We start from the raw sequence: 26,193 nt of genomic DNA, 5'->3' as shown, positions 1-26,193 counted from the left end.
CCGGCCCCTGGGGCCTGCCGATTTCCATGCAGTTCCCACGCACACTCTCACGGCATCCTCCCCACGACCCAATGTCCGCAGATAACGTAACTGGGGCTGGGAGAAGGCTCCGTGACCTCTGCAGTCTCCCACTGGCGGAGTCGCCGTCCTCCTCACCAGGGCTGGAAACCCTGCTCGTCCGTGACTCCTGGCTCTACCTCGTCCAGGCCCGAGGCCCACCCACGCGTCCTGCTCTTCCTCCTTTTCTGTTTCCACTGCTGCCGCTGCGGGGTGAGCCCTCCCACCTCCCTGTGCCCACCTGGCTCCCTGCCCCAGCCTCGCCTTCCTGTCCAGTTCCTCCAGCGTGCTCTTGCCGTTCTGAGCTCCAGGAACAGCCTTTTTCGTTCTGTCTCTCGCCTGCTCAGAAGTTGTCAGGGGCGCCCCTGTGCCAAAGAGTCTAAGGCCGAACCCCTTAGCTCGGTGTTCAGGCTCTGCTCCAGCTGGGGGATCTGGGAAAACAGGTACAGAGGAGTCCCGGGGAGCCTTCCTAATGCACCCCTCCTCGCTAAGGTTCCAGGCAGGAGGCCAAACCCCTCGGGGGGCTGGGGAGAGGGCTGGCCGATGGAGACCACAGCTGGATTCCAGCTGTGGGCGCCCTCAGTGCTGCCAGAACTGACCTCCCAGACCTGCCGCTCCTCCCTTGGGGTCCTACAGAGGCAGGGCCTCATTCTTTCCACGTGGGGGGCTCCCTGAGGCCTCGTAAAGGACAGGAGCATGGTGAGGGAAGGAGGGCCCCCCCATGGCAGCACTGCATACCTGAGGCTGCATTGAAACCGGACCTCCCCAAAGCTGTGAAAATGATGCCAGATCCCGCCCTCGGTTCGGCCCGTGAAAACAGATGAAACCAGTGCTCCTCACGCCTCGGAGTTCACAGACCAGTAAAATCCCTCCTGCTGTTTTGAGAAGACTGCCATCGGGTCGCTACCTTTCTCTTCCACTCAGTAAGGGCATCAAAGCCAAACGAGAGCATCCTGCCCTCTGCTACTGCCATCCTTCCAGAGCAGGAAGACCGACGTGACAGTAAAGACAGGAAGAGAGAACCTTGGAGTAGAGGACACACTCTCAAAATGAAATCAATTCTGATTTCAGGGAAATTTAATACATTGTCTTTCGCCTTCTAATTTTGTTAAACTACGTCCCCTTTGTCCGCCACTGTAACCAACCTCACATACGGACGCGTCCAAGAGAAAAAAAAAATCAGGAACATAAGCTGTGACTGTGCGTTACATTGGAGATCTGACATTAAAATCCCAGTAATTTAAGAAGAGACTATTATAAAAGGATTTTTTCCATTTACAAAAAGCCTTGGGCCTCAGTTTTCCCATCTGTGAAATAAGAGGTTGGGTGGAACTAGGTAATCCCAATGTGTCCTCTGGCACTGAAATCCTGGATTCCTTGAGTTAGTCCCAGTTAGAGAGGCTGCCTGCCTCACAGTGTGCGGTTTTGGAGAAAAGAAAGACTATCACACTTTGTAGAGGAATAAGGTTTTAGGCCGCTTGCCCACCCTCCCTCCCCTCCCTCTTCCCCCCTCCCGCTGGGTGTGACCTCCAGTGAGTGGGAACAGATTCGGCAAAACAAACAGATGCCCTCCTCCGTGTGCAGCTCAGCGCTCCCGGGTTCTGAGCATTTCCCTAGCATCCCTTCTGGGGTGAGACGGGATACAGGAAATCTGCGTACTGTATATGCACAGTGTACTGCCTGGACAGCTGTGCAGCAAATTGGTAACACTGGTTCCCTTTGGGTTGTAGGGCTGGGGTGAGGGGGGGGGCTCTGCATGTCTGACTTTCTATGCCTCTACACCAGGGTTTCCCCAGCTCGGCACCATTGACGTGTTGGGCCCAATAATTCTTTGCTGGGGGGCTGTCCCGTGCATCATAGGCTATCTAGCAGCATCTCTGGTCTCCACCCGCTAGATGCCAATAGCATCTTGATCCCAGCTGGGACCTTGCCAAATGTCCCTTGGATTGGGGATGGGGTGGCAGTACACCCTGGGCTGAGAACCACTGCTCTAGACTATTGGTTTAAAATATTTTAAAGTGAAGCGCATACAAGAATATTTATTAAGATTAGGAAGGATAGAAAGGATTATGAAGGATGTCTATATACAACACCTCAGCAAGTGTCGTCAGTCTACTTGCCCACGGTTCTCAAACCTACTTCCTGCCTCTTCCATTGCTGCCACTGTCACCTGTGCGATTACATCGCCTCCTACCTGGCCTCCCTGCTGCCACCCTGGCCCCAGCAAGTCTTCTCCACACAGCCAAAATGAGCTTCTGGAAGCATCCTTTCGTCATGTCACTCTCCTGCCTGCCTTCCTACTGCCTTCGAGAATAAAATCCAAACTCCCCACCTGCCTTCCATGCCCTCTGCCACCTGGACCCTGGCTCCCTCTGTCTTCCGGTACTGGCCACTCACAGTGTGGTCCAGCAGCCTTGGTGGCCCTGGAGCTAGTTAGAAAAGCAGAACCTCAGATCCACCTGGACCTGCTGGTGCAGCACCTGCATTTCCACAGGTGAGGTGCAGGTGCATCTCAAGTCTCTGAAGAGCTGCTCCAGTCTGCCCCTCACCCCCACCCCATGCTCCCACCACTCTGCCCTCATCACTGGCTCCCTCTCATCTGTCACTTAAATGTCACTATCGCAGTTCCAAGCCAGATGTTTGCAAGCATTTCCCCAGGTGATCCTACCTCTTAGCTTCCTGTTGCTTTGGGACACAGCTACGACGGCAACTGAATTCATCTTGTTTGTTTATGTTATGTTTTGTCTGCCTCCCCCCCTCCCCCTCATATCCCACAACCCAGAGTAAGCTCCATGAGGGCAGGTACAGGGCAGACAGCACCAGCACATAGAAGATGCTCTGCAAATATTTTTGGAATTAATAACAGCCACAAGTATTGTGCCCTTACTATGTGGCATTAACTTTTCTTTACATGGGTTATCTTGTTTATTTTTCATGAAACCTATGAGGTAAGATAGGTACTATTTATGATAATCCCCATTTTGCAGATGAGGAAATAGAGGCACATTAGACACGCGGTCTCATAGATGGTAACAGGCAGAGCAGGGGTTCCACCTGGAGTGGAGTGGGGAGCGATCTAGCCCCTGTAACTACACCTGCTACCACTGCACAATCCCGCCCTCTTATTCATAAATCAAACAGCACTCTACATGTACGAGGGGTGCCTGACATTGAGAAGAATTTCCTAGTGAATACTTCTATAAAATAAAGAATTCTCCTGTTGGGGAATCATAATCCCTTCATGTGCTTTTTGGGTAAATTGCGTCTTTGTATTCGGAATCTGTGTAAGCAAGGTCTGTCTATCCATATGTTCCCAACGACTGTTGCTATGAAACATTTTACTCCCAGACATGAGTCCAGAAACAAGCCCAACACGAAAGACCCAGGGGCCACTCAAGCTAGGAACAGTTGTTATTTCTGTGCCCTCTGTCGGCTGGCACACCTTCACCCCTCACCACCACCTGGTAAGTAACCGGTGTCTGGCCTCTCCCTCACTCCAAGAAGCATCAACTACATTCCCTAGGGGCTGTACCAGGTACCCCCAGCATCGCAGTCCCGGGACACTTTGGGGGAGGCTTATGACCTTGTTCAACCTCCCTGAGAGTCAAGGCCGTGTGCCCCCAGCATCAAGTTGGCAGCACAATCACTTGAATATCCTAAGGACGGTGCCAGGCTGCCTTTAGGAGTTATCCTCCTTAATTTAATCCTCAGGACAAGCCTTTACATAGGGAACACAGGGTCTCAATTTTGCAAATGAAGAACCTGAAGCTCAGAGAGGTGAACTAATTAGCCCAAGGTCACACAGCCAGTCAGTGAGAGACCCAGAGCTTGAACACTTCAACTCAGAGTGGGGCTGGCAAACCGATAATCCCGTTAGCTCATGCTTGTTGAATCTGTACTGTGTACCAGGCACTGGACTAAGACCTTTACTGCCTCATCTCACAACAGCCTCATGAGGTGGGTGCCACAATTGTGCCCATTTCATAGATGAGGAAACCGAGGCTCAGAGAGGCAGACTGGCACCTCTTCAGGCCAAGAAGAGCACAGAGGTTGGACTCCAGAAGAGACACGCTGTGCTGTGTGGCCCCTCTGCTTTCAGCCTAGTGCGGTCACACATTTTTCATTTATAAACCAGCCTTCACAGAGTCTCATGCAGGCAGCTGGATGTCACGGTTTGATGGCCTGCCTTTTATTTTTGTTTTCAACCCAAACGAAACAGAGCAGCTTGAGAAACCCACATTGTGGTTCCCAAGATGCAGGCAAAAAAACAAAAAACAACAACAAAAAAAACCAACAACAAAAACAGAAATCCAAAAAATCAACAAACAAAAGGGTTGTCTGTCCACCTTGAGCTCAGTCTTGTCTAGCACCTGCTGCCACCCCACCCCCCAACCTGAGAGCCAGCGGCAAGAAGCCTGCCATCCATTTAGACATGACAGGGACTGTCAGCCCCGAATCGCTTCCAAAAGAGTAAACATGACGGTTAGGAAACACGGGACAAGGCGGGGAACAAGGCTTTGAGTTTTTAAAATGAGAGGATCCACGAGAGGGTTTAATCACAGAACTTCAGGTTCCCTGCACATGGTTCAAAAGGCTCTTTTCTCTGCCTGTTGCCCCAGGCCGCCCTGCAGACTGTCCTGTCACTTCCTCGAAGGCATGAAGGACAACCTCCCATCCTCTCTAACCCACCCGGCTCAGTCATGAACCGAGATGTGTGCAAGCTTGCAGTGATGGTAAATAAAGCTGACCAGGCTTATGGGCTTACCGTGTGCTGGCTGCCATTCTGTGTGCCACATACACACCGACTCATTTCATCCTCACAACAGCCTTTTAAGGTCGGGATTAGTGCCCCCATTTTACAGATGAGGAAACCGAGGTGGTTAAGCAGCTTGCCCAGGGTTCCACAGTTGGCAGAGCCAGGATGTGAACCCACTTTCAGAACCAGTACACACAGCCTTCCTGAAGAAGGGCACATCTCTTGTTCAACTAGTGATGGATTCTCATTCCAGTGCATGGGGGTCTTCTGTAATGATCCCCATCCCACAAAGCTGATGGCAGTGTGGTGCAGTGAAAAGCCTCAGGAGTTAGGCAGACCCCAGTTTTGATTCCAGCTCCACACAGTCCTGGCTGTGTGACTTTGGACCAGGGACTTGACCTCTCTGAGCCTCAGTTTTGGCTCTGTAAAATGAGGATAAGAATAGCACCTATGCTCATAGGGTTATTATAAGCATTCAATTAGGTAATAGTAATTGTAACAGCCAACATTTGCTAAATGCTTCCCTTGCTCAAGGCACTGCGAAGAAGTATTGTCATCTTCTTCGTTTCACAGATAAGGAGCACAGAGAGGTTAAGTCACTTGCACAAAGACACACAGCTAATTGTGGAAATGTGGGGCTTGAGCCTAGGCTGACTCTGAGCTGAGGTGCCTAAGAACATCCTCTTATAAAATTCAACGTATACACAAAACGGTATAACACAACAGCTCCTCAACACACAGCCAAAGTCATGATTTTCTGGAGGGCAGGGAGACAGAACCCAGAGAGGGCCTGTCTAGCTCTGCCTGATGCCCAGCGCCTGGCAGGCGTCCGCAGCCCTGTGCGGGAGTCCTGCCCTCTGTCCCCAGCACAGCAGACCCTGTGATGCCCGGCACACGGCCAGGATCAGCCCGGTAACTGAGGGTGCTTTGTGCGTGGCTTAGAGCCGCTCCTGCCGGTTATCAGGAGTCAGTCCCGGGACCAGACTTTGACCCCAGTTAGGTTTATGCTTCAAAACAGACTCAGAGCAAATGCTCAACCTCTTCAAAGACTCAACTGTCCTGGCCAGAAGAAACTTTAGCGATTAGAGTCTGGGGTGCCCACCCCAGGCTGAAGGTCGATGCTGTCTGTGGTACTTGCTGAAAATGCAGATGCCCCTGGGCCCCACCCAAGACTGCTGACTCTGAGTTGCCAGGGCTGGGGTAGAGGCATCTGGTCATTTACTTGTTTACTTAAAGTATAATTTATATCTAGTAGATTGCATAGATCTTCGTGTACAGTTTGATAAGTTTTAACAACATATATCCATGTAACCACTGCTGAGATCAAGATACAAGCCCCTCCCAGGAAGCTCCCTGTGTGCGCGTTCCTCCAATCATCCCCCACCCCAGGCAATCACAGATCTGCTTTTTGTCACTATAGGTTAGTTTTGCCTGTACTAGGAATTTATATAAATGGACCAATACGGCGTGTGTTCTGTCCGCCTTCTTTTGTTCATCCGCGGTGTTGCCTGTGTCTGTAGTTCGTTTGCTTCCTTTCTCTTGCTCAGAAGTCCGTTGTGTGGCTACACCACAGTTTGTTAATCTGGTCACCTTCTGGTGGACACCTGGGCTGCTTTCTCGTTTGGGCCGCTGGGTATAAGCTGCTATGAATATACGTGTAAGAGTTTGGGTGGGTCGCTGTTGGCCTTTCTCTCCATAAATACCCAGCAGTGGAATTGCTGGGGCACAGGGAGAAGCATTTACTTTCACCCTCTCTCTGGGTGCTGCAGCCCAGTTGGGGTGGGATTCCCTAGTCTATCTAGGGGAGAAGCCCTCTATCTAGGGGAGAAGCCCCCAGAGGTTACTGGACCTGCTCTGGGTCACAGAGGAATCCGTCCTCCTAGCCAATGATCTGAGTCATTCCACATTTTGATTCACATGTAGCTTTGAAAGCTGAACCCGTGGAGTTCTGACTGATGACGTCAGCTGTTCACACCAGGCTGAAAAGCCCATGGAGATAACACAAGGAGTGTTCTGGTTGCCGAGGCTTTGACTAAGGTTCGTGCCTCCTTCCCCAGCGTCTACAGATTGCATGTGATGAAAATGCATCATTCACAGCCCTTCCTCTAAACCCCACCGGGGACCCGCAGGGAGCTCCAATGCCAATTTAGCAGAGGCAGTAAAGCAACGTGGGTAGAGTCAGTGGTGATTAAAATCCAGGTCTGCCTGGGTGGCCTTAGGCAAACCGCTTCCCCTTTCTGAGCCTTGCTCTCCTCATCTGTAAAATGGGGGCACCCGCAGTACTAATCGTGGCACTGGAGTAAGGACTAAGCAACCGGAGGTGTATAAAGGAGGTGGCCGTGGCTGACTGAGCAGCAGGTGGGGGTCAGGGAGCGGAACTTGAGCCCCGCTATTATCTGAGAACCCCTGCATCCCCTACCTGACAGAGGTGGGGAGGGGGGCTTGCTAAATATGCAGATTGGAGGGCCCCCTTGTGGACTTACAGAAGCAGAGTCTGGGGTGGGGCCCGGGACCTGCTGTTGGCAAAGCTCCCTGAGTGATTCCGATGCTTACGGAAGCCTTAGAACCCTCATCCTGAGTGTGGACCAAGACGGAGCCTGGGAAGTCAGCTGGGCATGAGGATGCAGAGACAGGCAGGGTGGAAGGACCCAGTGCGGGAGCTGAGGCTTGCAAGAGCTACAGCTAAGAGCTGGGCCAGGGAGGACCAGGGACTGATGTATTCCTCCACCAAGACTGCCTCTCAGCTCTGCCCCAGGGATTCTGGCCACACATGCCTCACGTGGCCTGTGGGTCAACTCAGCAGAGTCCTACCACCTTCGCAAGGGTTAAAAGTTCTGGCTCTGGAGCTAAGAGGTTCTAGGTTCGACTCCCAGCTTCACAGCTTCCTGGTTATGAACTTGAGCAAGTTACTTCAGCTGAGCTGTAAAAAGGGCATAATATAAAGTGTGTCTCTCTAATGGAGCTGCCAGAGGAAGCCATGAGCTCGAGCGGGTAGGGCACGTACCACCACGCCAGGCAGCCTTCAGCCAGTTGGTACTGATGCAGCACTAGGAGCTTATTTCTCTTCCACTTTAGGTTTGGAGGATGCAGCTGGTGACTGTGGACAACTGAGAAATACTCCCAGACGCACGGGGCCTGGGCACAGAGGACATGGCCCTCTCGTGCGCACGGCTGTTCCTTCCAGCTGTGTTCTCCCTCCTTTCGGTCTCAGCTTGAATCCACCTTGTCCGTGATGCTCCTAATACACCCGTTTGCTTGGCTCTCTACAGCTAAATGGTGGGGTCTCCTGAGAGCCAGGGGGGCCCAGCTCTGCAACCTAGGGAGGGAGGGGAGCAAGCGACTTCGCTGAGTCTCAGTTTCCTCATCTGTAAAGTGGGTGTCATAATAGAACGACCCTTAGTGCAATGTTGTGGGACTTAAGGAAAACAACCCAGAGAAGCCAGGTAACCCGGTGCCTGGCCTGTAGTAAGTGCTCAATAAATGTTACCACAAACACTGTGGTCTGGTGTTGAGTAGCCTGTGTCACCCTCCCTCCTGCCAGAGACTAGAAGCTCCATGAGGACAGGGCCCATGTCACACAAAACTACCCCTGAACCGGCGTCCAGGGCCGCAGGATGTCCTCCAGCCGCCCTGACCAGGGAGGCGGCCACTCACTGTACCTCAGGATCTCTCCCCGGGAGGCTGAGAGTCCCCCGCGGTGAAGGGTGTTGAGGGTGTGCCGTGGCTCTAGGTGGCTGATGGCAGCAGCCACGCTGGGGGAGGTAGGATTCACGACGCCCAGGCGGGTTGAGGGGAACCAGGAAGGACCTCGTGTGCATCCCATCCGAGGCCCTGGACCCAGGAGAGGAGGCTGGGGTCGTGCGGGGTGAGGGTTACTGTAAGACAAGTATTTTAGTGCCCGGTGTGGGGCACAGGGACCTGGGGAGGGGCTGGGGACACCTCCTCCCAACCCGTCAAGGCCAACATTCTCATCCATGTGGGACAGAGACCCAGGAAAGGGGGGCCCCAGAGAGACTTGGCCCAAGGTCCCTGACAGCAGGGGGCCGACCCAGGATTCAAACCCGTGTCTCTAAGGCTCTAACACCGCGTTCTTACGTTTGCCTCCTAGCAGGGTGCAAATCTTAAACGAACCCTCTGCCGAATCTAAAACGAATGAACCCCTTACAGAAGGTCCCAGGGAGACCACTTCCAGCCCCATCACCAAAGAACCACACTCACAGGCCCTCCCTCCAGTCTCTAACCAACGGCCTTTGCAATCCAGCTGTTTCCACAGAAAAGCTGCTTTTGCTGGTCCGTGTCCCTCGTCATACATCACAGACATCCTCCTTTGTCCACATCATTCCAACATCATCCTTCCCCGCCCCCGCTCCTCCAGACTTCCTAATTACAGTGTGAGAGGCCACCATTCTCCCGGTGACCTGGGCTTGAAATCTCAGTGTGCTTGAGCATTCCTTCTCCTCCCTACTCCATCCCCAGCCCAGACACACCTCCAGGTCTTAAACTGGCAGCCTAAGGGCTGTATCTGGCCCACGGACATGTCTTATTTAGTCCGTGAAGTGTTATTTATTTTATATGCTATAGAGTAGTTGCCAACACTGAGAACGTGGTGACCTCATACACAAAACTTGAAAACCGGGTAGCCCTGGCCCCAGTTCTCACATGTAACAGGCAGCCGGTGCTGTGTCACAGCTGTCTCCTATGGAAGGGGCCTGCCTTCCACTCTGCCACAGTCCCCACCACTCCCTGCTGCCTCATGTCTGGCCAGACTCTCCCCTTAACACCCGCTGCTGCATCCTTTTAGACATGCGCATTTGCAGCCCCTGCTCACTTCCGCACCCCCTTGGTCCCCAAACTTGTTTCTTCTTCCTTCTCAAAGCCTTTCTTTGCAGTGATTCTTCCTACCCTAACCATCTCCCTCCTATTCCTCAGGCCTGGTTGATTGCGAGAATTACTAAAACCTGCTTCTCTAAGGCTTTCTCAGCCTATAAGTGCAGCCACGCCAACCCTCCAGCCACTGTGTCTGTCAAAACGTCAAAGGAGTCCCTCAGAGCCTACAGGACAAAGTCCCATCTCCCGGGAGGGTGTGGTCTGCACCCCCCCCCCCGCTCAACCTTACTTCCCATGTTCTTTGAGTGACCACTGTGTGCAGGGCCCTGTACCAGGCACCAACGATTCCAGCATGGATAAAAACGTGCTCTCTCCCAGGAGGAAGATGGGTGCAACATCAGGGACACGTCCGAGGGAGGGAAACGGTCCTGATGTCGCCCCTGAGGTCACGTAGGTCTGCTTCCCCGTCTCTGCACACTGTGAGTCTCTCTGCCTCGGCCTTCTCCCCTCCCCCAGCTAACCAGGAAGGCGGCGCATCCTGGTTGGTTCCACATCCAACTGATTCCCCTTCCCCCACAGCCAGCAGGAAGCAGCTCTCCTTTGAGCTGTCAATGCAGGTCCTCTGTCTTAGCCAACTGCCACCAGCAGCTCTCGGATGTCTTGAGGGACTCTTTTTCCTTCCCACTTTCTCTCTTTAACTGAATTTAAAGTTAAGCAGGCAGGGGACTGCCCTCGTGGTCCAGTGGTAAAGAATCCGCCTTACAATGCAGGGGACGCAGGTTCGATCCCTGGTCAGGGAACTAAGATCCCACGTGACGCATGGCAACTAAGCCCGCGCCGCAACTACTGAGCTCACGTGCCTCAACTAGAGAGGCTGCATGTCGCAAACTACAGAGCCCACATGCCACAACTACAGAAGAGAAAACTGGCATGCTACAACTAGAGAGAAGCCCACACACCTCAACGAAAGGTCCCACATGCCGCAACTAAGACCTGACGCAGCCAAATAATAAATAAATCTTAAAAAAAAAAAAAAAAAAGTGAAGCAGGCAGGACTTAATACCTGTGTTCTTCTGATTGCCACCTCGGGGCATTTTTACATTTCTCTGGGACTCCTCAAACCCTGAGCACGGAACTATGCCCGTCATAAAGTCTCAACAAATCTCTGCTGATGTCATTCATTCATTCATTCAACAAACGCTCATTGACCAACTACTGGGGGTCCGGCATGATGAACACAGGCATGAACAAGACAAAGCCTGTTCTCATGAAGCTTCTCTTCTACTGAACGAGACAAACACATGGAGGGATGGATTAACAAGAGATGTTCTGAAAAGGAAACAGAATAGGAAAGAGTAAAGGGGGAAGATGGTCTTTTGGACAGGGTGATCAAGGAAGGTCTCTCAGAGACGGGGACATTTCAGCTGACACCCACAAGGCGGCAGCATGGCAGGATGAGGAGGTAGGGGGAGTCACCAGCAGCCCTGAATGACGGTGGGAAAAGGCAAAATATTACTCAAGGAGAGATGACAAGTGGTTTCTACTGGGTGTTCAACACAGGTCATTAACGTTCCACATTGGAGGGGAGGGTGTTATTAATATTTTATTAGGTCCCTATACAGCTGTGGTCCTGGAAGTAGGAGCTGGGAAAAACCTTACGGAAGTTCAGGGGTGCACACTCAAGTAAATGGACTCTGAGCTAGGCTAGAGGTGATAAAGATGTATAAATGCTGGAACAATGCGGGGGTGGGTAGAAGTAAAGGACATACCATGGAGGCTTAGACGGTCTCCTACCATGGCCCCTGCTTTGGCTGCCCCCAGAGTCAAGGAGAGTAGTTCTGCATTTATTAGGTCAGATTATGTGAAACTGCCTTTTCTGTGGGTCACCTGTAAAGGGGGGCCAGAGCTCATTACTTCCTAGGCTGTGCTGAGGATTGCCTGAGGCTGTGTGTGTAAAATTCCTGGCTCCGTGCGGGGCACACAGTAGGTGCTCAATAAGAGTCCATTCTCTTTCCCCCTCCCCGCCTTGGATCCGCAGCATGAAACTTTCTAAGTTTGGCCACTTCATATAAAGATAAATATACACTCACCATACATACCCAGCCATCCCACTCCTAGGTATTTGCCCAAGAAAAATGAGAAACTCACGTTCATCCTGAAATCTGCATGCGAAATGTCTACAGCAGCTTTAGTCATAATCACCCCAAACCAGAAACAATCTAAATAACCTTCAACAGGTGAAGGAATACGTAAATTGTGGTACATCCACACAGCGGAACAAATGCCACGTGGAGGAGTCTCGTGTGCATTACGCTGAGTAAAAGAAGCCAGCCTCAAAAGGCTTCACACTGTACGATTCCATTTCCATGACATCCTGGAACAAAGGCAAAGCTACAAGGACAGCAAACATGATTGGCTGCTAATGGCCAGGGGTGGCAGAGGGGTTGACTACAAAGGGGCAGCATGAGGGAATGTGGGGGGGTGGTTAATGAAATTTTTCTATATCTTCCTCATGGTGGAGGTTACACAATTGTTTGTGTTTGCCAAAACTCACAGAACTGTACATGAAAAAGGGTACATTTTACTGTTTGTAAAGCACACACACACTTCAGGTTTTATATATACACACATATATATACGTGTGCATCATAATGCTGGGAGGTCGTATCTTAGCTCAGGCTGCTATAACAAGATGCCGTAGACTGGGGAGGGGGTGCTTAAACAACAGACATGTATTTCCTATGGTTATGGAGGCGGGAAGTCCAAGAACAAGGTGTCGGCAGATTTGGTGTCCGGTGAGGCCTCACTTCCTGGCTTGTAGATGACAGCCTTCATGTTGCCTTCTTATGGCCTTTCCTTGGTGATCTCTGTCTCTCTTCCTCTTCATGTAAGGACACTAGTCCCATGAGGATAGTCTCACTCTCATGACCTAACCATCTCCCAAAGACTCTGCTTCCTATTACCATCACATCGGGGGTTAGGGCTTCAACATATGAATTTGGGGGGGGGACACAAACATTCAGCCTATCACAGACAGATCAGTGAGCTGCTGTGGTTCCCGCGTTGCTCCTATCTCAGCTTCCTAAGGGTAGGAAAGGAGACCCACATGCTCAAAGTTAAAAATGAGAAAAGAATCACCTGGAATAGAGGCTAATAATTGCAAAGCCCTCTACAGCTCACAAAGCACCTTACCTAGTAGGAACCCTAAGGGGATCCACAAAACCCTATGAGATTTTTAACAGTGAAACATTTTCTCTTGTTATAAAAATACTGCCTGTTTATTAAACAAAAATTAATAAATCTAGATTAGCAGAAAGAAAATTAAAATCATCCATTACCCCACCGTCCGTAACTACTGATAATATCTATGACGGTGTTCAGACTTTGAGTGTTTTGTAAACAAACACACTTTTTAAAATTTTACAAAAATGAGATCTTACTGCAGTATGCTTTTGTGACCTTTGAAATTTTTGATACATAATGAACAATTTTGCACATCATCAGTGTTCATCTAAACTGATGTGGCTGAGGAATATTCCAGTACATGGAGGACCCATCATTTATACAACCAATCCTCTACTGCCAGACACACAGTTGGTTTCTCACTTTATTGCTATTATAAGAAAAAAAAACTGTTGAAACTAACTCCTTATACAATCATGTTTCCTCTGGATAAATTCCTAGTATTGAAACTGCTACCTTTCTTAAAGCTTTGACATGCATTTTCAGAATGTCCTCCAATTTACAATCCCTCCCTGAGCTTGTGAAATCACCATCTCCCCATATCAGCATTCCTTTTTTAAAAAAATAAATTTATTTATTTTACTTATTTATTTTTGGCTGCGTTGGGTCTTTGTTGCTGCGCGGGGGCTTTCTCTAGTTGTGACGAGCAGGGGCTACCCTTCATTGCGGTGTGCAGACTTCTCATTCCCTTGTTGCGGAGCACAGGCTCTAGGCATGCGGGCTGCAGTAGCTGTGGCTTGCAGGCTCTAGAGCGCAGGCTCAGTAGTTGTGGCACACAGGCTTAGTTGCTCTGCGGCATGTGGGATCTTCCTGGACCAGGGCTCGAACCCGTGTCCCCAGCATTGGCAGGTGGATTCTTAAACACTGCACCACCAGGGAAGCCCAGCATTCCATTTTTGTTTTTTTTTTTTGCAGTACGCGGGCCTCTCACTGTTGTGGCCTCTCCCATTGCAGAGCACAGGCTCCAGATGTGCAGGCTCAGTGGCCATGGCTCATGGGCCCAGCCGCTCCACAGCATGTGGGATCTTCCCGGACCGGGGCACGAACCCGTGTCCCCTGCATCGGCAGGCGGACTCTCAACCACTGCACCACCAGGGAAGCCCCAGCATTCCTTTTTTCAGCTTAAAATTTTTTAACTTTTCAAAACATTTAAAATTTTATATGTGAAAGATGGCATTGTTTTAATTAGCAGCTTCTTTAATATGATGAGGTTGAATATTGTTGGGTTTTTTCCTATATGATTATGGGTCAATGCCATTTGTTCTTTTTTTTCCTTTACAATATTGCGTTAGCTTATATTGTACAGCAAAGTGAATCAGCTACACGTATACATATATCCCCTCTTTTTTGGATTCCCTTCTCATTTAGGTCACCACAGAGCACTGAGTAGAGTTCCCTGTGCTATACAGTAGGTTCTCATTAGTTATCTATTTTATATATAGTATCAATAGTGTATATATGTCAACCCCACTCTACCAATTCATCCCACCTTCCCCCTTCCCCCTTGGTATCGATACGTTTGTTCTCTACGTCTGTGTCTCTATTTCTGCTTTGTAAATAAGATCGCCTATACCAATTTTTTCAGACTCCACATATATGGGTTAATATATGATATTTGTTCTTCTCTTTCTGACTTCCTTCACTCTGTATGACAGTCTCTAAGTCCATCCATGTCTCTACAAATGACCCAATTTTGTTCCTTTTTATGGCTGAGTAATATTCCATTGTATATATGTACCACATCTTCTTTATATATTCCTTTATCCCATTTCTTAACTAGGGCATTTAGCCTTTCCTCACTGACTAGAAGAGATCCTGTATGTGTCCAGAAAACAGCCCCTTGTCTGGATGTGTTGCAAATATTGCTCCAGTTTAATACTTACTCTATGGAAATTTTTTTAACTTTAGAAGCCCAATCTGTCAGTCACTTTCAAGAATTTATTTTATAATTTGACCTTTTACTACCATGCTTTAAAAGCCTCTTACAAAAAGGGGCTTGAGTAACTTTATAGTGGAGAACTCTTGCAGACATGACTTTGACCAAAGGATCAAGGTTAACACCCCCAATAAGTCATGCCGACATAGTGGAAATCTTGACATAATGTCACGAGAACACTTCACCTCTGCAGTATTCTTTCCTCAAACCTCAGTCTAATCATGAGAAGACACCAGACAAACCCAAAGTGGGGGACATCCTACAAAACACTGACCAGTACTCATCAGAGCTCTCGAGGTCATGGAATTCAAGGAAAGACTGAGAAACGGTCACAGATCAGTAGAGATGAGGGGATGGAGAACTAAACGCAAGGTGGTGTCTTGGACCAGATCCCGGAGCAGAAACATGACAGTGGGAACGCTGGTGAGATCCCAGTGAAGTCTGTCGTTTAGCCAGCTTGCAGCAATGTGAATTTCTTAGTTTTGATACGTACACTAGGGTCATGCACAATGCCCTTCACCTCTCCAAGTTTTGCTTTTGGTTTTGGTTTTCTAGACAGAAAATTCATCAAAGTTCGTGGCTATGGGTGGGGAAGGAAAGTGAGGTGGGAAGCGGTTCCTGGTTCCTTCTGACCAAAGCACCGGGGTGCGGAGAGGGATCGGGGCAGCCGGAATGGTTCTGGAAAGGTAAACTGAGTCTAAACTCTAAAGAGTCCAGTCTTCAGAGCTTTGAAAGCGAAGGGGCTTAGCCCAGACTTGACCCTGCAGGCAGTGGGGAAGCGGCAAAGATTTCAGTTCAGTGCCTGATACGGTTATTGGTTTAGTTCCCTTGTTTGTTTCCTAATGTACGGACCCCTCCCCCAACCCAGTATGGTGTAAGCTCCAGGAAAGCAGGGACTGAGTCTCCCTTATGGAACATTTCCCCCCAAAACCCTGGACACCTGGCCTGTAGAGTGAACTCAGTGAATACTGGTTGAATGAAAGAAATCAAGTAAATGGTTTTTCCCACCCCTGCCCTTCACATCTAGTATCAGCCCATGTGAATTAAGCTCTCTTATGCCGCTGGGCCTTTGCACAGGCTGTACCTCTGCCAGGCACAGCTGCTGACCTTCTGCTCCCCCTTCGGATTTCAGCTGAGACTCTGCCCTTTCTGAAAATCCTTCCTTCACTCTCCAAGTCTGGGTTAAACCAACTCCTCCAAGCTCCTGGGTTTCCTTGCCACTGGTCAGCTGTATTGTAACGGTGGCTCCCGGGACCACTGCCCCATCGAGGGGGCGCAGCTGGCCTCTCAGGTCCCCACCAGCTCGTGACCAGCACGCAATGCTAGCAGCACATTCGTTTAAAATGGCAGCTCTTGGCAGCCAAAGACAACTTCCTCCCCACTCCCCATGGTCTAATTTGCATTTGTCAGTGTTTGAAAACAATTACCCAAAGGCAACTCCAATATATAATCCCTACCCACCACACTGCAGCTAATGAAGCTGTAATATATGGAGTCTGAAAGTGTGAGTGTTTTGTTTTTTATCATATTCCCCCCATGCCCAAGTTTCAGGAAACCATGTCCACATCCTAACCAACACAAGCCCGGCCAGTCGGGGTGGGGAAAATGTGGAACAAGGGTAACGAAATTCTGTCTCTCCTTTTCTCTCCCAGACCAGCTGTGAAGAGGAACAACTGGCAAAGACAAAAAATTCACCAAGCATTAGAGCCACGTGGTTCGACATCTTGAATAGAAAAAATAGCAGAACCTCCTGGAGGCATCCAGAATTATACATCATATGAGACCACAATCTCAAAAAAGGACCTCTCTCACTGGTGAATTCTCATCCTGGTTCTGCCAAGATTTGCTGGGTGACCTTGGGCCCATCGCCTGTAGGATGTTTCCATTAGGGAAGCTCTGGGGACATTAAACAGGCTTAACCAACCCTGTGATGTGTTTTAAATGCTGGCATTGAACAAATGACTGTTTTGTGCATTGTGCAATTTAAGCTGGACCACTGGCACGACAGTTACAGTCATGATGATAAACATGAATTCCTAGCGCACATACCAGTGTGGCCCAGAGGAGAAGCGGGCTGCAGGGCCAACGTGTGTCTCCAGCCAGGAGCTCTGTCTGATACTGACTTTAGTGCCTCATCTGAAGACCCTCATCAATGTGAGAGGCCTCAGAGCCCTCACCTGCTCCGCACAGGCCTCAGACTCTGTTTTCTGGCCTCAGTTTCTTCTAAGAATCGAGGTGGCTAGACCAGCAGCGGTTTCGTTTTCTTTTTAAAGTCGCAGAATCTCTTTAAAGGGATCCTTCGCACCATGACATCTTTAATATTTGTAAGCAGAGTTTCTGCCCAGCTGGCCCTGCTTCCCACCACTCAGCCCTGTCCCCACAAACCCCTGAGTTGCTTCTAGGACCTGTCCAAGGAATCCCAAGTTTCCCAGGGTCACCATATAAAAACCAGTGAGGGACTTCCCTGGCGGTCCAGTGGTTAAGACTTCGCCTTCCAATGCAGGGGGTGCAGGTTTGATCCCTGGTCAGGGAGCTAAGATCCCACATGCCTTGCAGCCAAAAAGCCAAAACATAAAACAAAAGCAATATTGTTAACAAATTCAGTAAAGACTTTAAAAATGGTCCACATCAAAAAAAAGAAAAATCTTTAAAAAAAAAAACCCAGTGAACCGGAGCCGGGTCTTTAGTTGTGACACTCGGGATCGTCGCTGCAGCATGTGGGATCTAGTTCCCTGACCAGGGATCGAACCTGGGCCCCCTGCATTGGGAACGTGGAGACTTAACCACTGGACCACCAGGGAAGTCCCCAAGATCACGACTAGTATTGACAATTTACATGGCATTAGCAAGGCTTCAACCCTGTTAGAGGATGAGAGACGCCAGGAAATCCTGTCCCCAGGGTGGGGTGACTGACCTTATCACCTGAGTCGGTAACAAATTCTCTGCACGTCTTTGCCATCTTTGCCTCTCCAAGAGGTAGGGCTTGGAGACAAGCAACCCAAATTCTGATTTTTCGAGGGACCTGCCCTTGCCACCCCAGTGCCTAGTCCTGGGGAGATTTGGGGAAAGGGGTGATAAAAACAGGGTGGAAGCACCTGGCTAGGTTAAAACCAACACAGCAAAAGATCAGAAGAGACGAAGCTCTCTCCCTCCCTCCTAGAATCTTGGGATCACACCCACCCCACCCCTGATGGCTGATGTCCCCCATTTCTAAGAAGCTCACTGAGAATCAATGTTTGCATTAGATTTGGTAAACACAGCCCTTTTCCCAACAGCCATGGTGACGGTGACCCGAGAAGTGGCCCCCTGAAGTCCCACAGTGGTAATTTGCATAGCGTTACAGAATTTGGGCTACTGGAGCGTTCTGATTTTGGCCACAAAATTCTGGCCTCCTAAGTACCTTCCAGTCATCACATGGTAGAAGCACGTGAGACTGGCAGGTTAGAACCGGTGTGAAAAAACCGTCACGTGGGGAAAGTACACATCGTGATTGATGAATTGGAAGACCAGGATATGAAATAGCAGAGCAGGCAAGCCAGCAAACAAAAAAAGTCTGAATAAGACACCACCGTGGCGACAGTGGTTGTCAGCGTATCGTGATGTTTTCCTTCCGAGTTTTCTACAATCAGCATGTACTTCCTTTGTAACCTGGGGGAGAAAATAACTTCAAGAGCCTGTCTATCCAGGGGTACATGATAAAGTAGGGTTCAGGGAGCAGCAAGTAAGTTTAATCACTAGTTTAGTCCCTGGCGTGAAAGTCAGTTTGAAGAGATAGGTCCTGAAAACGTCAAGATACATATACTCCTTGCCTTCTGGGGGCCCCAGCGTTTACTCCTTCTGGACGTGTGACTGTGGGTACCCCCCAAATTCCTGGCAGTGTGGAGTATAGGGAGAAAGGGGCCCTTGCAGGAGGAGTGTGCTCTGTTTTGTTTTTTCTTCAAGAACCATCCTCAAAGTCATTCAAGACAGAATCGGGCATCTTGGGTTCTAGCCCCAGCTCTGATCTCAGGCCCGTCCTTTCCCTTCCCCCTTCCCTAGGCCTCAATCTCCCAATTCGTGAAACAAATGGAGTGGACTTTCGGATGGCTAAGGTCCCTTCTGGCTCCAATATTCTAAGAGCTAAAGGAACCAGCACTCAGGCTGAAGGGCTGCTATGTCTGAGAAATCTAGGGCAAGAGAGAATAAGGAAACTTTCAGCTGCTCAGCCCGAGTAAACGACACAGACTAGAAGGCGGGGGCCAGCCCAGCATCTTGACCCAGGGCTTGGGGCAGAGGCGAGGGAGGAGCAGAGGATGAGCCTGAGGCACTTAGCAGAGATCCCCGGAGCACGACCTCAGGCCAGCGTCTCGGGGCTGTCCAGGAAGGGTAGGGCAGTGTGGGTGGCCTGGAGCAGGCAAAGCCAAACAAGTGACCCGTTTCTCCGCGGAGCCAGAGCTCCCAGCACGGTGGCTGGTGCACCAAATCCTCAATCCAGAAGAAAGGAGGAAAAAAAACATCACCAGGCTAAACGGGGCCACCTGTCCAAACTGGGGAGGAGCAAGACAGATGCTGAGAAAATCTCCCACCCTGGACTAACCTGGGGCCCTTAACAAGTCTCTGACTTGAACGTGGCCAGTCTCCTGGGATGATGCAGAGGAACCTAGATCCGGTTCTGCTGCTGACTTGCTGTGGGCCCTTGGGTGAGTTCCTTCCCCTCTCTGAGTTTTGTTTGTCAAATGAGAGGACATTCTAGGGTCCTCCCGTGGCAGGTGAAAGGCCGTGCATGGTCCACCTCCAAGTAAAGGAGACTTATAACCAGGAGAAGGATGCTCTTACAGCTGTCAATTGCAAAAACCAAAACAAAACAACCAAACAAATAAAAAACTCCTCTAAACTTCAGAGCAGACACAACAAAAGGGAAAGCAAAAGCCAGCAGCCAGAAGCAGACCCTTCACCCCATCCCCAGTCAGAAGGCATCTGAGATTAGGGAACTTTCCTGGCCCTTAGGGAGAAAACTCTCCTCAGTCCCTCGAATGAGAAGCCCAGAGCCAAAGGTCCTGGAGCTCTGGTCTCCTCCAGCCCAAGAGCTCTGAGGGCTTTACTGCCAGCCCTGCAGAGGGAGGAAAGAACATGTACCAGAACCGTGACCCAGGAAAACAGGAGCCCCCCCAAAGGGATAGGCTGCCCACTGCAAATGCCAACAGGAGACGGGCTGCTGACTCTGTCTCCAGCATTGCCACTCCTCGCATAGACGCAGACGCTCCTGGGGCTCGGGACTTCTCAAACCAGAGAGCTGGAAAGCCTCAGCTGGAGGGGCTTGGGCCCTGCTCTGGTAGAGGACAGGCTGGCAGTCTGAGCCTCACACTGAATCCACAGATCTCCTCCTTGACCAGTGGTCACATGCTAAGACCACCTCTGCCTCCTGTGCGGGGCACCAAGCCAGCTTCTTCATTCCTGATGCCTCCACCAGCCTGTGGGCCAGCCTCCTCTCCCCTAGCAGCCTTCTCCAAACTTCCATGCAGCCAGATTTATCTTCCTAACACAGCAACAGGATCAAATAACTCTCCTGCTTAAAGAGCCTGAACGGAATTTGTGTCTTTCTTGTCCAGCGATGTATACTGAGCACCTAGAACAGTGCCTGGCCCATAGAAGGCACACAGTCAACATCTGTGGATCGGTTCTAAGATGTCCACTGAATAAAGTCCCACCTGTGATGACCTCGCCCCACCTCTCCAGTCCAGTTCACTCCAGACCCTCCAATCCCTTTACTTCCCTGCATCCTCCCACAAACCCACCTGCCACTACCTGAGCGCCTCCCTCGGTCCAGCACACCTCGTGCACCTTCATACCTCCGTGCCTTTGCCTGTGCTGTTCCATCTGCCCAGACACCCTTCCTACACTGTCCCCTTGAGACTCCACCTCACCGTTTAATTTACTAACGTTCTTTTCTTAGCAGGACCTGCTGGTACGCCTCACCCTGAGTTACTTTCTTTCTTCCATTCTTCCCTAAACCTGTACCATAGCTTCCTACAGAGTACTTGCTGTGTGCGAGGCATGAATGTCCCCCCTCACCCTAGGTTATCATTCCCACTGTACAGATGAAGAAACTGAGGCTCAGAGAGGCAAAGTGACACTGTGGGTCACACAGCCAGGGAGCGGTGGGGTCTGACTATATTGCCACCTCTTCACGACACGTGCCATTTACTACTCACTAGGCTGGGAACTCTCTGAGGTCCCTTGGCCCTGTATCCCCAGGGGGCCGGCCTAGGCCTCTGTGATACTCAAGAGGCCCTAATCATTGAACCACTGGCAGCTCAGGACATTGTGAGGAACCGATGCACAGCCAGTCTCCTCCCCTTTCTCCCTCTTCTGCCTTTTCTCCCAATCTGGGAGATAGCTCTGGCAAGCTGGGGAGGGACACATTTGGAGGGAAAGGGGCCCCCTCCCAATTCCATTTGGCCCTATCAACTTAGGTCAAGATCCCTGTGTGACGTCTCCAAAGTGTAAAAGCCAGTCACAGGTCCCAGAGCCGACCCTTCACTAGGAAGGCCATCCTCGAAGTGACCCCCCTCAAAACGAAAGCCAGAAGCCAGCCTTAGAGGGCAATCCCTCTCCTGCCTCCCGCCAGGCTGGCTCCGGCCCCGCCCACCCCGCTCCGGCTACACCTGGGTTCCCAGCTCCTGGACCACCCGCAGAGTTAGCGAGGACCCGTCGCAGCTTCTCGGGAAACCGTAGGGACGTCCAGGTTTCCTGCACCCTCGTCCTTTGGCTAGGAAAGATTTCGCTCTGAAAGTGCCCATCCCTCTTAATCAGACTTGGCATTCTGGGCCACAGGGCTCCCTTCAGGGCGCAGACTAGATATCTGATTTGGACCTGAGTAGTATTGATACTTGCTCTGCGGCAAGCACTAATGCCCCACCTCGCCCCGGGAGGTTATCACTCCCATTTTTCTAGGTGAAGAAACCTGAGTTACACCCCATTGCTCACACTAATTTCTCACCCTTTGCCTCTAGTACCTAACACACACACGCGCGCGCGCGCACACACACACACACACACACACACACACACACACACACACGAATCTATATCCCTTAAAAGTCTCCCTTTCCAAAAAGGAGTAAGGGATGGGGGAAAGGGCTCTTTCGGGCAGCGCCGGGTGGTTTCCTGGGACCTACTGAGACGTTCTGCTCTAAGCACCGAGGGAAGGTGCCTCCTTGGCCAAGGGTTCGAAATCCGCCAGGCGGATGGCACCTGTCCCCGCCAACAGGGGGCCCGGAGGCCGGCTGCCTTCCCCCAGGCGAAGCCAGCTGTCCTCAGCGCAATGCCCGGGAGCCGGGTGGTCCCTCACTGGCCCGGCGCGGCTCCAGAGGATGCGAGTACACAGTCCTCCCGCCGAAGACCCCGGGCAGGAAGCTCTCAGACGAACGGACAGACAGACCCAGATAGCCGTCGACTCCCCCCGGGGCCCTGTGGGGAACAATCCCTCCGCGGGGCACGGCGGGGCGGAAGGCGCAGACTCACCGGGGCAGCGGCGGGTCCAACTCGGTCTCGGTCGGGCGACCGGGGGCTGGGGGCCACACGACCCCGGCCCCCACAGGCTGCCTCCTACGGGTGCCGCGATCCCGGGGCTGGGGGCTCCGGGGAATCTCGGTCGAGGGAGCGCGGGGGCGGAGAGCGCGCAGCCCGCTCTCGCACCGGGATGGGGACGCAGGAAGCGCGGCCGCTGGGCGCCGGCGTGCCGGAGGGAGGGACCGCGAGAGACGGAGGGCGGTGCCGGCCCAGAGCGGCCTCCGGCCCCGAGAGGCACCGCCCACAAGTCGACCCTCTCCGCCAAGCCCGGCCGTCTGCTCCACCCAGAGGCCCGGGGCGCCGAGCCCCAGCTGCGGAGGGCGGACACCCACTCCGTCCAGTCGCCTGGGGGAGGAGTGCGGGCCGGGGGCGCTGGGACGCATGAAGTTGGCTAAACCGGGGTGGGGGGCGGGGGGGGGAGGGGACAGGGCCCTGACTCCTTCCACCCCCGCGGGGGACCGAGAATTGGATGTATGCGGGTAGGGTGGGGAGAGGCGTCTTGGCCCGGAGTCCGGGTTTTAAGGGTTAAGTAAGAGCAGAGATTCCCCACCAGGCCCGGTGGCTCAGCTCAGCGGGCCCGCCTGCCGCGCCTTTACCTGGTGAGGCGCTCACCTGGTAGCCGGTGCACCGGCCTCCCCACTCCCCCGCCCCTTCCTGGGGAGGCTGCCGCCTCCCTCTTCACCCTCCAGCAGGTTCAGGGTGCTGAGCCCCGCCTGCACCGCCCAGGGCTGGGGCCCTGCGAGGTAACTGATGGGCGGAGGTAAGAAAGGAGGAAGCGAGTTTTTGAAAAGCGAGTCTGTTCAGGCCCTCGACTCGGCTCCCCACCCGCTCCCGGGCTCCCTGGGCGCCCTCCGGGTCTCACACCTGGGCCTTGGTCGGGGTGGAGCCCATTCCAGGTGCCTGCACCCGCGCCCGTGATGGGGCCGCCCCGGCTCGGGTGTCTCCCCAGCTGGAGGCCCGTTCCCAGCTTTGCGGAGGACTTGCCCAAGGAAGCACCGGTTGGTGTCCTAACGACCAGGTGGCAGGGAGGTGGTCCGCCTCTGCTGAGAGCCCCAGAGCTGCTGCCCAAGGCCTGGCTCTGGGGAGGGTGAACCACAGCTTGGGAGGGCGACTCTAACCTGCGACCCTGCGTGGGGCCGCTGCCTGGAGGTTTGCTGTGGAACTGCGCTGCTGGGACCCAGCCCGATTCTAAACACAGAGGGAGAAGGTTGCCCTTCTCCTCTCTCAACCTTACATTGTTCTGAATTCCAAGACTGGTCAGGCCAGGGTCCATTTCTCCAGTGTGTGTCCAGCCCTTTGAAGTTCAAGTCCTGAGAAAAGCTGATAGGCAGCTGGCCGGGTGTCAGAGAATCTAGCTGAGGACAGAAGGCGCCTCCTACTGGGAATCTGCCCTGTCCAGGATGGAAAATAGACACCCTGCTGGTAATTGCAATCAAGCTCACTTACAAACTGCTGACTTCATGGGTACACATGGTCCCCATGTGTGTATACCTACAGAGTGGTCACATGTGGGTATTTTTTCCCGTTGTTGCTTCTTAATGGCAACAGTTCAACAGGCCCCTCGTGTCTATAAAGAAGCCAGTTTGGGGCTGTCCTGTGATTTGGGGGTGGGAAAGGCATTTAGAGAAACAGAGTAATGGTCTCCATAAGTATATCAATAACTGTATTCCTCACATCCTTACTGCGGATCAAGCACCAGGTTACCACCTGCTGCCCTTGCACCATCTCATTTAATCCTCATAACAACCCTGGAGATGGTTATCAGTTATGCCCACTTTATAGAACAGAAAGCTGAAGCTTAAAGGGTTGAGGTCATTTGCCCAAAGTCATACAGCTGAGAAGGGTCAGGAGCTTGACCCAAGTTGGTCCCCTCCAGAGTCTGTGCTCTCCCTGCTATAGAAAAATCACTTGTCATGTTCTGGGCCCTGAGACAAGCTTCCTCTGCTTTTCCTATCTGTCACTCAGGAAGAAGACACCAGTGTCGCACTCTGCATAGTGGTGTCATTTTTTACAAGTCTGCCTCCTGCTCTCCTGAGGACTGGGACCCCTGCGCCCCCATACTGGCCCCCTGCAGGTGCTTAGTAAATATTTGCTGGATGAATGAAAGCCCCAAATAATAACATTATCTTAGCAAATGGGGAGAACCTTTGTGTAGAAGGGACCTGTGATAACAGGCTCCCATTTGAGAGCTGTGCGTATCCACTGCAAAGTTTAGACAATGAATTTGGGAAACTTCCAGGCTCTGAAGGAGTGATGGGAAACAGTCACATAGCTCTCAGATAAGACCAGGAATCTGGTTTTCGTTTCACTCTGCAAGACCAACTTTGGAGAGGCCTGGACTGCGGGTGATCATTTCAGACAGCTGTTCCAGCTCCTACCCAGAGGCAAAGGGCCTCAGTACTTTTCCATGCCAGGGTCCAACTCCAGAGCCGCCCTGCTCTGTTGCACACCCAACTGGGCAGGTCTCGTCTATCTGAGAAAATCATCTTCAGAGTGTTCCTTTTAGGCAGGCTGACACTGGCTAATCTGGGGAGAGGCTGGAGAAACTCTCAAAGCTGAGCCACAGGCAGAACCCAGAAGCTGGCAAAGGAACCATATTTCTCTTTGTCATCCTCCCCTTCAATCCTTCTCCCTCTATGTGGTTAGTTTCTCTGAATCTTCCCAGGTTCTCTATGTCCCATTGAGGAGCCTGACTTAATTTAACTGCCACCTTATCCCACTGTCAGCTGACAAGGGCCTGAGACATGCCCTTGGGAAAAGAGCCAAAGAAATAAATCTAGAATGGTGGAATTTCTGTTACCTGTTACCATCATAGGCAATGGGGAAGATGACAGTTACCATTTACCGAGCCCTATGTTTCAAGTGCTCCACAAACATTGTGTTATTCAATCATCACAACAGCCTTAAAAGGAAAATTCTATTATTCCTGTTTTTCAGGTGAAGCTAAGACTCAGAGGAGTTACGTCCCTGGATCCATTAGCAGGTGGTAGAGCCAAGAATTGAACCAAGGTATATACTTGCTCGTAACAACTATGCTAGGAACCCCGTGTGGTAGGCAGAATGATGGCCACCCAAAGATATTCACATCCTGATCTCCAGAACTTGTGAATATGTTAACTTACATGGCAAAAGAGACCTTGCAGATGTGATTGAGTTAAGGATCTTGAGATGGGGAGATTATCCTGAATTATCCTGGTGGACCTGATGTGATCACAAGGGTTCTCATAAGGGAGTCAGAGATGCGACACTGAAAGCAGAGGTCAGAATAATGCAGTTGCTGGAGGGGGCCATGAACCAAGGAATGTGGGCAGCCTCTAGAAGCTGGAAAAGGTCAGGAATGGATTCTCCCCTAGACCCTCCAGCAGGAGCACAGCTCTGCTGACACCTAAATTTTAGCCTAGCGAGACCGATTTTGGACTTCTGACCTCCAGAACTGTCAGATAATAAATTTGTGTTGCTCATAGCCATAGAGTTTGTGGTAATTTGTTACAGTAGCAATAGGAAACCAATACATCCTGCAAACTCAGCCACGTGGGCAGATGTTTATTTCACCCACCTTTTCAGCTAACTATTCACTGTAAAGCTCTTCTCATGTGAGGCACCATGATACAACCTGTATCATAGATTTAGTAAGAAGGCAGGATTTCATCAGATCTCTCTTTGGTTTCTGAATCCTCTGCCACTTATGAGCTGTGTGACCTTGGGCAAATGTCTCATCCTCTCTGAGCCTCAGTTTCTTCATCTGTAAAAAGAGTGATGCCAATAATACCTATTTTTCAGGACCAATATGAGGATTAGGTGAACCAGAATGTGAAGAAGTGCC

General features: G+C 51.3%; 1 protein-coding gene across 3 annotated transcripts in view; it reads right to left on the bottom strand.

Moving 5' to 3' along the window:
• Positions 1–22,561, bottom strand: part of LOC137215627 (transmembrane protein 51) — a 205,145-nt gene extending 182,584 nt beyond the window's left edge. For all 3 annotated transcript variants that reach the window (XM_067721126.1, XM_067721116.1, XM_067721135.1), the window contains exon 1: positions 22,323–22,561. The gene's annotated coding sequence lies outside the window, so the exon portion shown is untranslated. The remainder of the gene's footprint in view (positions 1–22,322) is intronic.
• Positions 22,562–26,193: the final 3,632 nt, after the last annotated feature.

This window comes from Pseudorca crassidens, chromosome 2 (genome assembly GCF_039906515.1).
Source record: "Pseudorca crassidens isolate mPseCra1 chromosome 2, mPseCra1.hap1, whole genome shotgun sequence".
Taxonomy (NCBI): domain Eukaryota; kingdom Metazoa; phylum Chordata; class Mammalia; order Artiodactyla; family Delphinidae; genus Pseudorca; species Pseudorca crassidens.
The sequence above is the reverse complement of the archived record's forward strand: the minus strand, read 5'-3'. Positions and strand labels throughout refer to the sequence as shown.